Source organism: Heptranchias perlo, chromosome 26 (genome assembly GCF_035084215.1).
Source record: "Heptranchias perlo isolate sHepPer1 chromosome 26, sHepPer1.hap1, whole genome shotgun sequence".
In the NCBI taxonomy this organism is placed as follows: Eukaryota; Metazoa; Chordata; class Chondrichthyes; order Hexanchiformes; family Hexanchidae; genus Heptranchias; species Heptranchias perlo.
The window spans coordinates 37,802,535-37,814,183 of NC_090350.1; positions in this window are offsets into that span (position 1 = coordinate 37,802,535).

Genomic DNA, 11,649 nt, shown 5'->3' on the forward strand with positions numbered 1-11,649 from the left:
CTCCTCAGGAACTTCTCCACCTGGGACAGGTTGGGGAGCGAGGCTGGATGGATGACCTGTGCCTGCTCGGCCGATGTGGCCAGACCCAGCCTTCTCAGTGTGATGGACAGGTAGAAACTCAGCACGTAGTGACACTTGGTGTTTGGGTGCAGGATTCGAACCCCCGCTCCGGACAGTCCCGGCAAGCCGAGGCCGGAGCTCCAGACGGCCCCGGCGAGCGGAGCTCCAGACGGCCCCGGCGAGCGGAGATCCAGACGGCCCCGGCGAGCCGAGGCCGGAGTTCCAGACGGCCCTGGCGAGCGGAGATCCAGACGGCCCCGGCGAGCGGAGATCCAGACGGCCCCGGCGAGCGGAGATCCAGACGGCCCCGGCGAGCGGAGATCCAGACGGCCCCGGCGAGCGGAGATCCAGACGGTCCCGGCGAGTGGAGACCAGGGTTCCTGCTATCCAGCAGGATACTCATATCCTGTGGATGCGGGTGGTCCGTTCCTCATCGTATGGGTTGTGGGAGCCCATAAAACCATCCCACCCTATAGAACTAATCCCCCTATCGGCTGGTATAAAAAAGATGGTTACGGCCATGGAAGGAGCGTTCATGTCGCAGACGGTCAGTCAACAGCATCAAAGTAGATTTAGAAGAGGCAGATCCTTTCTGACCAACCTCCTTGATTTTGAAGAATCCTCAGTATCCCATGATGTGGTGTACCTTGAATTTCAAAAGCCTTTTGACAAAGTTCCACATGAAAGGTTATTGGTTAAACTTAAAGCAGTGGGAATTCAGGGTAATGCCTGGGAATGGATAAGACGCTAGCTGAAGGGTAAGAAGCAACGAGTGCTCGTTAGAAAAGATACTGTCGGAGTGGAGGGCGGTGGGGAGTACTGAATGGAATACCCAGGGGTTCGGTGTTGGGATCATTACTGCTTCTAATTTAGTTTGAAGGCTTGGATTCAGGAATTCAATGCAAAGTGGTCAAATTTGCAGATGATGCCAAACTAGAAGGGGGAATGGAATTGGAAGAGGCAGCTCCGAAATTGCAGAACGATCTGAAAAAGGGGTATGCAGATAAAAATGGCCGAAGTAATTTTCCAGATTTAACTTTACCGTATCGTTTACAATCTTGTTTCTGGATGGATGAATTAAGATGGGCTGAATGGCCTGTCTCTTCTGTAACCATCTTGTGATCTTGTTGAAGGAGGCAAGGCTGACTGGTAAACGATTGGCTCAGCCTCAAAATGAGTCATTGGAAAGTCACTGAAATATTTCTGGCAAAGAGGCATCTCAGAAATGATCTTATAGCAGTTATATAAGAAACTTAAAGGAATAGAGAAGATAAATTGTGAGTATTACATTAAATTAAATGGGGGGACACAGGTTGAAACTGGTAAAAGGTCATTTTGTGGCTAAAATCAGGAAATTCTTCTTTACACAAACAGTTGGAATGGACTTTGAGATGGAATACTGAAGGCAAAATCCCAGGACCATTTAAGAAACAATTAGATGCGACAAGGAGAGATTTTAGGATCTTCCCGGATGGATAGGTGAATTAAGAGGGGCTGAATGGGTTTCCTTATCCATAAATACCATGTGATCAGTCAATACTGAGCAGGCATAGGTTTTACATAGAATTATATAGAAGTTACAGCACATTCAGTCCAACTGGTCTATGCTGGTGTTTATGCTCCACTCGAACCTCCTCCCACTCTACTTCATCCACCCCAATCAAAATATCCTTCTATCCCTTTCTCCCTCATGTACTTATCTAGCTGCCCCTTAAATGCACCTATGCTATTCACCTCAAATACTCCATGTAGTAGCCAGTTCCACATTCTCACCACTCTCTGGGTAAAGAGGTTTTCAACAAGGTTCTCTCTTCAAAGTGCCTCTCTATTCCCAACAACCCAGCCAGCTCCTGTCACAAATCAATCTTGAGATTCCATTTCCTGTCACTAATAACCCTCACCTTAACCAGCACAAAAATTTCACTGCCACTGAAATCATCTTAGCCATCCATTAATAGGCATTACCATAACAACCACATGCTTAGTGACAGAGAACCTGCTGACTCAATCAGTTTGGTTATTAACTAGCTGTAAGCAGGATGCACACTGCAGCTGTCAGTGATTTAATTTAATTGATCTACTAACAACCATGTACCAACTAACAGAGAAACCATTATTCCAGCTTAAAACTGGCACAGAGCGCATGTTTATGAACATATGAAAAGGAAGGCAAGAAAAGTCCGTCAGACCCATCAAGGCTTGCTTGTTTCGTGCACTGCCTCCCCCATCCCTCCCACAACCACCAGATAGGCTCATTTCTAGGAGGGCCCCTACCCACAGTCGAGTTTGTTTCAAAGGTTTACCTGCTTAAATTTTTGGCTCTTGACCTAAATCCTTGACTATGGTTCAGGTAACAATGGGCCAGAAATCGCTCGCGAAATAACGGAGAGCTCAATAGCGCTCTCCGTTGTTAGTGGCAAATTGAAGGAGCAAGCTCCAGTGTTTGCACATGCGCAGTAAAGCGCGGAAATTCAGAACTTCTAGTGGTTCGCCAGCAATATGACTGCTTCAAATTAAAGGGACATCACACGCTGCAATCAGAGAAAAGTTTGAAAAAGTGTAAACTTGTTTATCTGAACAGCTGGAAAGTAACTAATTACGCCACTAAAGAGATGCTTAAAAATACAGGTCTAAGCTAAAATTTAAACGTGCGGTAAGTCTTAATTACTGAAAAACAACTAAAAATTACCTTTTAAAAATGCGGAATCTCATGTTACTCCTTTATTTTAATAGTTTTTGATCGTTAAAAATAACATGTTTTTAAATTTTAAAATTTTAAAATTTTTTTTTACTTTTCCCTTCTGCCTCTTTCATTTATTTCAATTATTTCTTTGGCTTTTAATTTTAAAAAATTAATTTTTTTTTACAGCTACATACAGAATACTAACTTTAAATGAATGAAGTCTGCTTGCCTGCTTGAGCAATGCATCCTGAATCTGTGGTTGTGACTTCTCTTCCTGGCAGATCTTGTGGGCGTGTCTTCTCCTCTCACACACTTCTCCAGCCACGGCAACGCACGCTGCTCAGCGCACAATTTTTTAAAAGTTCAAATTCAAGCAATTCAACGCCACGGAGCCCGCAGTAAGTAATTTTGTTAATTTAGTTTGCAGGAGCGGCGGTGACCATTGCCTTGCCACTCGGTGCGATTTCTGGCCCGTAAACTCAGTGGCAGCTGCTGGGATCTGGAGTGTCACCAGAACACGTTTTCTCACTGGTAGTGCTGAAAGGGTTAAAAAAAAATGCCAATGGATGGGTGGAATGAAAGCAAAAGATAAGGAGAGGTCCTTGAAGGATTCCAAAGGTAACTGTGCAGGGTGGGAAGAGAAGCCATTGCTGGAGATGCTGTGGCTATGATCAGGTAGGTCAGAGTGGAACCAAGCGAAGGCAATTCCACTGAGCTGGACAACAGAGGAGGATGATGTGGTCAACATGTCAAAGGCTGCAAAGAGGTGGAGGAGGACGAGGACGAATTCTTCAGTGCCATCTAGCTGAGCAAATGGCTTTTTTTTCTTTGCATGGAAATTTTTGCGCTTGTTCAGGTGAGGGTTATCAGTGATGGGGAATGGAATGCTTTGCTTTTCAGACACCCTTTGGGCATGATTTGACCCCGAGCCAGGAAGGGGGCGTGGGGGTCAAATTGCGGACAGGAAACCCGGAGGTAAGGGTGTCCTTACGATTTTGACGTAAGGACTTTTTTTTTTGTCGGTTTGCCATCCAACTGATTGATAGGCTGGCCTCAGTCGGACAGGAGAGCAGCCAGGGTAGTCTTTGTTCAGGTAAGTCTTTGATTGTATAGATTGGGGGGGGCATGGGTGTGGGCACAGGGACACGAGTGGACATGGGGCACCGATGGGCATGGGGCACTGATGGGCATTGGGCACCAGTGGGCATGGGGGCTGGGGGAGGAGTCAGTCATGGGGGGGGGTGTCAGGATTGGGGGTCATCGCGGGGGCCCATGATCGATTGGGGGGGTCGGAGATCGGGGGGGGGGGGCAGTGTCCATGATCATTGGGGGGGGGGTCTGGGGAAGGGGCCCATGATCAATTGAGGGGGGGTCAAAGATCGGGGGTCCGTAATCGTCGGTGGTGGGGGGGGGGGGGTCGGAGATCTGGGGGATCTGGAATCGATGGGGGGTAGGTCGGAAATCGGGGGGAGGTGGTCCCCAATCATTGGGGTGTCATTGCAGGTAGGCTTGTTGGGCCTGGGGAAGCACTCCTGCTCTATAAGCTGCACCAGAAAGGCACTTATGTGCAGTTTCGGGCCTTCTCGCCTCCTCTCCTCCTCTCACGAGGCGTGAAGGAGAAGGCCTGGGAATCCTGGCCCCCAGGGGTTGAAATTGCAAAACCTGTAAAAATGGAGGCCCGCAGCCTCCTTGAAAGGTTTTAGTCACCAACCCGTCTCCTGGGAGCGGATTGGTCGCCTGCCCCGGTGAAAACCGGAAATGGGTGGATTGGGTGTGGGTCTAAGATGGTTGCGATTTTGAATGCTCCCCGCCCCCAAACCACCCGTTATTCAATGTTAAAATCGTGTCCTTTGCGTCAGCTTTAAGCATTAAAGTTCGCTATACTCGGCCCCAAACTCAGAATAGTGCCTCCTGCTGCCTCAGCATGACATTTCCCATCCTCAAATAGCTCCTTATGCTCAAATGGTTTTCTGACACTCCCTGCCTAGATTCACACACATAGAACCAGCCTCTTGGGTGAGAGATTGGAGAGCTGCAGACACCCTTGGAATTGTGCCCTAACTAGAGTCATAGAATCATTCCATTTTACATCAACGAAGGAGGCCATTCAGCCCATCGTGCTATTAGGAATGTGAATTTTGTAATAATATAGACAAAGGCTGCAGTCTTGTGCCTATATGCCAATGATGAATTCAACACGCAGCTGAGCGCTTGAAGTTTTATTAAAGATTAAATGTTACATATACTCACAACCAACACTGAGATAACATAAGATGCGTTCGTGGAGAATACACACATTACAGTTGGTTGAACTCATCCCTTCTTTATCTCCCAACCTATGACTATGATTTTACCCCACTTATACTGGTTCTAGCTGCGCTAATCCTGTAGGTCTCGGCATTCCATAACCCTTCGCCCACTCTCAAACTCCATTCTGATGTTTTATGGTCCCAAATTGTACAGAAGAACATTGGTGTTTTAGGGTCAGCGTGACACAAAAGACACAGAGGACTGGAAGGTTGCAAGTGTTACACCCCTGTTCAAAAAAGGGGGGAGAGATAAAGCAGGTGACTACCAACCAGTCAGCCTAACGTCGGTGGTGGGGAAACTCCTGGACACCATAGTCCGGGACAAAATTAATTGTCACATGGGTTAATAAATGACAGCCAACATGGATTTGTTAAAGGCAAATCGTGTCTGATTAACTTGATTGAGTTCTTTGATGGAATAACGGAGAGGGTTGATGAAGGATAGTGCGGTTGATGTTGTGTATATGAACTTTCAAAAGGCATTTGATCACATAATAGACTTGTTAGCAAGACTGAAGCCCATGGAATTAAAGGAACAATGGCAGTGTAGATATGAAATTGGCTAAGAGACAGAAAGCAGTGTTGAACAGTTGTTTTTCAGAGCAGATGGAAGTATAGAGTGGTCTGCCCCAGGGGTTGATATTAGGACCTCTGCTCTTTTTGATATTTATTAATGACCTGGGCTTGGGTGTCGGGGGTAAAATCTCTGCTCTGCTTCAGTTTTGTTTTCCCCCCAGCTCTTATTACAGGCTTTTATCACTGATTCCATTTTTATATTGGTACAAGTTTATTCCAAATTTTAACTTTTTTTTTCTAGGATACTGTGACTTTTCTCCCCTTTCCCTCTCCCTGGGTCAGGCACAATCACTGGCCCAGATTGCAGAGCAGTGAGCTACACGTCGGCTTCTACCAATACTGCCATTCTATGAGCAGCCACTAGGGGTGTGCAGGAGCAGCCTCGGATGGCACATTCTCCAATTTACCAAATCCCATTCCCCGCTCCCTCCCCACATTGCTCAGAACTCAAGCAATGATCCCATTCCCAACCACTCCAGCCCAATTCTTGAGTTAGGGTCGCAACTCAATTGGTTTTTCACTGGCTCTGAAGTGCTTTTGAAATTGCCACCATTTGCTGGTTGGGAGTTCTAACTAACCATATATAGTGGTCCCTTTTTTTTATGCTATTATTAAAAAAAAACAAACGCAATGAGAGCTATTACAAAATGTTATTATTGAGTTTGTAATGTAATAGCTGTCTGAGCTTTTAGACAGGGCTGATTTTTGGATCGCTCAATGCTTTGATGGACTACTTAAAAGGTTATTTGGAATTTCTATTAGAAAAAGAGAAGTTTGTAGATATCAACTTCAGTTGTTTTTGGAAACGGCATAGTCTGCAATGATTGCTGTTGTGGGGATTTTTATTGATGGTTTCACAGATGCAATTTAGATGCAATCGTTCGGTAAGCCCTTGTGCAGAGATGATTTAGATTGTATTTCTCAAAGTGTTTTTCAAACATCATTATTATGAAAATTAAAGTGAATTTTATGGCAGTCTCATAGCAGAGGCAAGAAAGGCATTACGATCCAACGCAACAGCTTACATTGTCCTCTGAAGAGCAGCTCAACTTCAAAGAGCCTACATTAGATCATTCTCAAGTCAGAAATTCTATCTCAGGGCGTTGGATTCAAAATTAACTCCGTGATGCCCATCTTTGATGCAACTCCCTGTATTAATCTTTCCAATCAGGTTTCTGCCGTTGCTGTAGCCCTGAAACGGCCCTAATCAGAGTCACTAATGACATCTTCTGTGACTGTGACCGTGGTGCACTATCCCTCCTCATTGACCTCTCTGCAGCCTTTGACATGGTCGATCACAACAGCCTCCATGTCCAGTTCAATGTCACTGCCCTTGTTTGGTTGCACCTTTACCTGTCCGATCGTAGCTAGAGCATCTCCAGCAATGCATCTCTTCCCACCCCTACACCATTACCTATCAATAGGTTCAAGAGACAGCTAGTTGTATTTATAGAGAGAGGGAAGAAATTGAGGGAGGTTGTAAAAAGGGGTGAATTACTTGATTCAATACAGTCATTCTTGTAGCTAGAGGACATGTTAGATGTGTACATAGTAAAGTATTCCATAAAATCCTGAAATAACCCCATCCCCACTCTCTAATGTCTGGAGGACAAACAGAATGAGAATCTGATAGTTACCATAGTAACCATCACTGCCTCAAGGGGTCTACAATTGTAAACAATTTTACAACACCAAGTTATAGTCCAGCAATTTTATTTTAAATTCACAAGCTTTCGGAGGCTACCTCCTTCCTCAGGTGAACGATGTGGTAAGTCACGTTGAGCATGGCAAGGTGGCCTTTACAAATACATTAGATTGCATTAACCGCAAAGTGAAAATATAACAAGATTGCATTTTTCAAAGTTTACTAATATTGTTATTATCATCAACTTGAGAATACAATTGCTGCAAAATGTTTTTTTAAATCATTTTATAGAGCAAATTTTAGGATACCAAACTACAGTGAAAGTTCTTTAAGTTTCCTCCTTATTGGAATGCGGTGTAATGATGTTTTTCATTACAGCCTGTGAAGGTTGACTTAAATTCAGATACCAAAACATTAATTTTATTTTAAAATAATCTCAATGTACTAACACTGGGGCAAATTCGCCATCTACAACAAAGCCTTGAGAACTGTTTAATCCCAACTGTGCCATGTAATGTGTCATCTATAATACTGAACCACTGATCCACAGCTCAATTGCTTTGTGTATTTCTCTTATTTGGGTTTTCTAATGCTTAGCTAGAAATAAGTTAGTGCAGAAAATCATTTTCTTTTTGCTGGATGATAAGGACTGCTTGTAGTGAAATCTATTCACGGCTTAACATCTCTGTGCAGCTCAATGTTCGAGGACTAATCCTCAGTGCCTTGGAGCAGAATAAATATAGGCTCAATCCACGCTCTACTCAGTTGCTGATCTGAACCACACCAACTGGAGGTCGCAGACTCTCTCTGAGGAAATGAGAATCAGAAGACAGAATCACCTCTGGGGAGAGGGGTATCTTGCACTGCCTCGTGGCCAGCCAAAAGAACCCTTGACGCTGGTCTGGGAGTCGGCCTAGCACTTGGGTTGCCAACCCTCTAGGGTTCCCCTGGAGTCTCCAGGAATTAAAGATAAATGAGAAGCGATACATTTTGATAGGAAGAATGAGGAGAGGCGATAAAAACTAAATGGTACAATTTTAAAGGGGGTGCAAGATCAGAGAGACCTGGGGGTGTACGTACAAAAAGCTTTGAAAGTGGCAGGACAAGTTCAGACAGCTGTTTAAAAAAGCATATGGGATCCTGGGCTTTATTAATAAAGGCATAAAGTACAGAAGCAAGGAAGTTATGCTAAACCTTTATAAAATACTGGTTAGGCTTCAGCTGGAGTATTGTGTTCAATTCTGGGCACCGCACTTTAGGAAGGATGTCAAGGCATTAGAGAGGGTGCAGAAGAGATTTACTAGAATGGTACCAGGGATGTGGGACTTCAGTTATGTGGATAGACTGGAGAAACTGGGGTTGTTCTCCTTAGCGCAGGGAAGATTAAGAGGGGATTTGATAGAGGTGTTCAAAATCATGAACGGTTTTGATGAGAGTAAATAAGGAGAAACTGTTTCCAGTGGCAGAAGTATCGGTAACCAGAGAATACAGATTTAAGATGACTGGCAAAAGAACTAAAGGTGACGTGAGGAAACATTTTTTTACGCAGAGAGTTTACTGCCTGAAAAAGTGTGGAAGCAAATTCAATAGTAATTTTCAAAAGGGAATTGGATAAATACATGAAGGAAAATAATTTACAGGGCTATGGGGAAAGAGTAGAGGAGTAAGACTAATTGGATAGCTCTTCCAAAGAGCTGGTACAGGCACGATGGGCTGAACGGCCTCCTCAGTGCTTTAACATACTATGATAATCTCCCGGACATTGCTGCGAGCAACCCAGGGAGAAAAATCATTGGAGCATTCCAAAAAATTGTTTGTTTTTAAAAAAAATTTCCTTAAATACTTTTGTTTATTAGTTATAAAAATATTGGAGATGGGAAAAAGGCTGTTTGACTGGGCGGGGTGGTTGAAGGCAGGAGGAATACGTCCAATCAGAGTTAGCGACCCTACTTGCACTTACCATTTTGGCAGGGGAGATGTGGTTAGACGGAAGATGGAAGATGGTTTACAAGGACAGCACTTAAATGTAAAGAAAAAAATAATACCTACAAAGGCAGCTAGTACTCAGAGGGATACAGATTTTCTGTGCTTTCATTCCCTTTGTCAGATAAATGAAAAAGCCAGTCAGACAGAAAAGGTTGGACACTAGTCCCCACTCTTTCTATCTTTCTAAAGAGGTAAAAATCCATTATTTCCCATTTCTGTAGCATAAGAAAACAGATCTGCTAATGGCACAGCTTTTATTCGACCAGCCTGTTTAAATCAGAGGAAAAATGGCTTAATCAACAGCAAACACAGGAGCACTTCAGAACCACTTAGTTACCAGCTGACAAATGCTACAAATGCTGGGTTCTCCTGTTTCACTTCGGGCGGATTTGCTTAGCTGCCATTGCTGGTGTAGCACAGGCTGAATCAAACAAATCAGGACGCCGCACAGGCTTAGATATGGGATTAGACAAATGCAGTCATATTCATTCAATTTGTTGGGCATAATTTAAAAAAAACTTCCTAAACTCTGTAATACATAAGAACATAAGAAATAGGAGCAGGAATAGGCCATACGGCCCCTCAAGCCTGCTCCGCCATTCAATAAGATCATAGATGACCTTCAACCTCAACTCCACTTTCCCACCCTATCCCCATATCCCTTAATTTCCTTAGTGTCCAAATATCCATCGATCTCAGTCTTGAATATACTCAACAACCATATTTTAGATGGTTATGAATTTCTGTTTTATACTTAGACCTTATAACCTTTACTTTCATAGAATCGTGCAATCATCCAGCACAGAAGGAGACCATTCGGCCCATCCTGCCTGTGCCGACCATCGAATCCGTGCCGGAAATTCAGATGGCCCATACTGTCTATGGGTTTAACTTTGGTTCTGCGTTACTTTTCATTCATACTAGTGGATCTCGCAGTGTCATTGGTCACAGTGAGACAAAGCTTACGATGTTTCAAGGAGGAAGTGGTGTGATTGGGGAGAGAGGTCGCATCTCCACTGAAAGGATTTGGGAACTAGTTTATAAGAGTTCTGCTCAGAGACATTCAAATGAATAAAATAATTACAGCTGTTTTAACCATTTAGAATGCATTGCAAGACTGGAGATTTGCTGGCTGCATTGGCACTGGTAAGAGTGCAATCAACAATGACAACAACTTGCATTTATATAGCACTGTTAACATTGGAAAGCATCTCAAAGTCTTACTCTTTGAGATGAAGAGATCATGAGTTCCTTGATGTTAGAGGTAAGCATGGAAGGGGCAAGGGAAGGGGGTTTGAGGAGATGGTTTGTCATAAAAAGGAGTTGTGGATTATTTTTGCCCTTCAAGTAATAGGAACATTTGATCACAAAGAGCACAGCTTGGCATGGTCCAGGCAAATTCAACGGTGGATGACGATACCAGTTGTACATCAGGTCCACTCAAGTCTACGGCCCTCAAACTTAAAAAGTGCAATGGGGTTGTACCAGGAAAATAAGGGGAGTGGGAGATGGTGAGAGGCTTGGTAGGAACAAGGGCTTCAAAGGCAGAAATAAGAGAGCTCTTTAGCAGGTTAAAAGTGACAGCGCTGTCATGATGGATGGAGGGTCAGAGAAGAGGGAGTAGAAGTTAGAGAACAAATTAGGGAGGAAGCTGGAGAGCAGGTTTATCCGGGGGTAAAGATTGTGAGTTTGAAGGTAGGCAAGGAGATGTGGATTATAAGGGAAATGGTGAATGGGTTAGAGGTGGCCATATCACAAATTGGAATGTTAATCCCAACATGTCTTCATGCTAAACTCAGAACCCTAGGCCCTACTTTATCAGTTCAAATTTCTCCATTACCCGCAGCACTCATCCTTAAGATCTCATAAGTGAAATTGTCGATTTATTTAATTTTTTTAAGAAGAATTAATAATATTTTGATTTTTTTTTGGGGTGAGACAGAGACAAGAAGAGATGATGGAGAGAAAAATGTGTCAAATGGTGCATGAAGGAAGCCACCCCGCTAATCTGCCACCAGCTAATGCAGCCATCTCTGAATCACCACCAACACTAAACCTGGCCGGAAAGTGCGGCAGAAACCCGGTACACATACAAAATTACAGCGGTGGAGTGGGTGCAATTCCGAGGAAATTCACAGCCATTGTTAGATGACGTGATGGTGATGGGGGGAGGGGGGGTAATAAGTTTATCTTCTTGATGGATGGGTTAAGGTGGGCTGAATGGCTATGCTCAACTGCATCTATCTTGTGATCTTAGCCTATAAGAGAATCTAAACAGTTTGCAGGTCTTTAGCCCGTGCAGTGCTAGTTGGCTAAAGTCAAGTCACAAAGAGCTACTCAGTCAATGCCTCAGTGTTATAATGACAAGAGCTTCATTCAAGCAGTTCGTA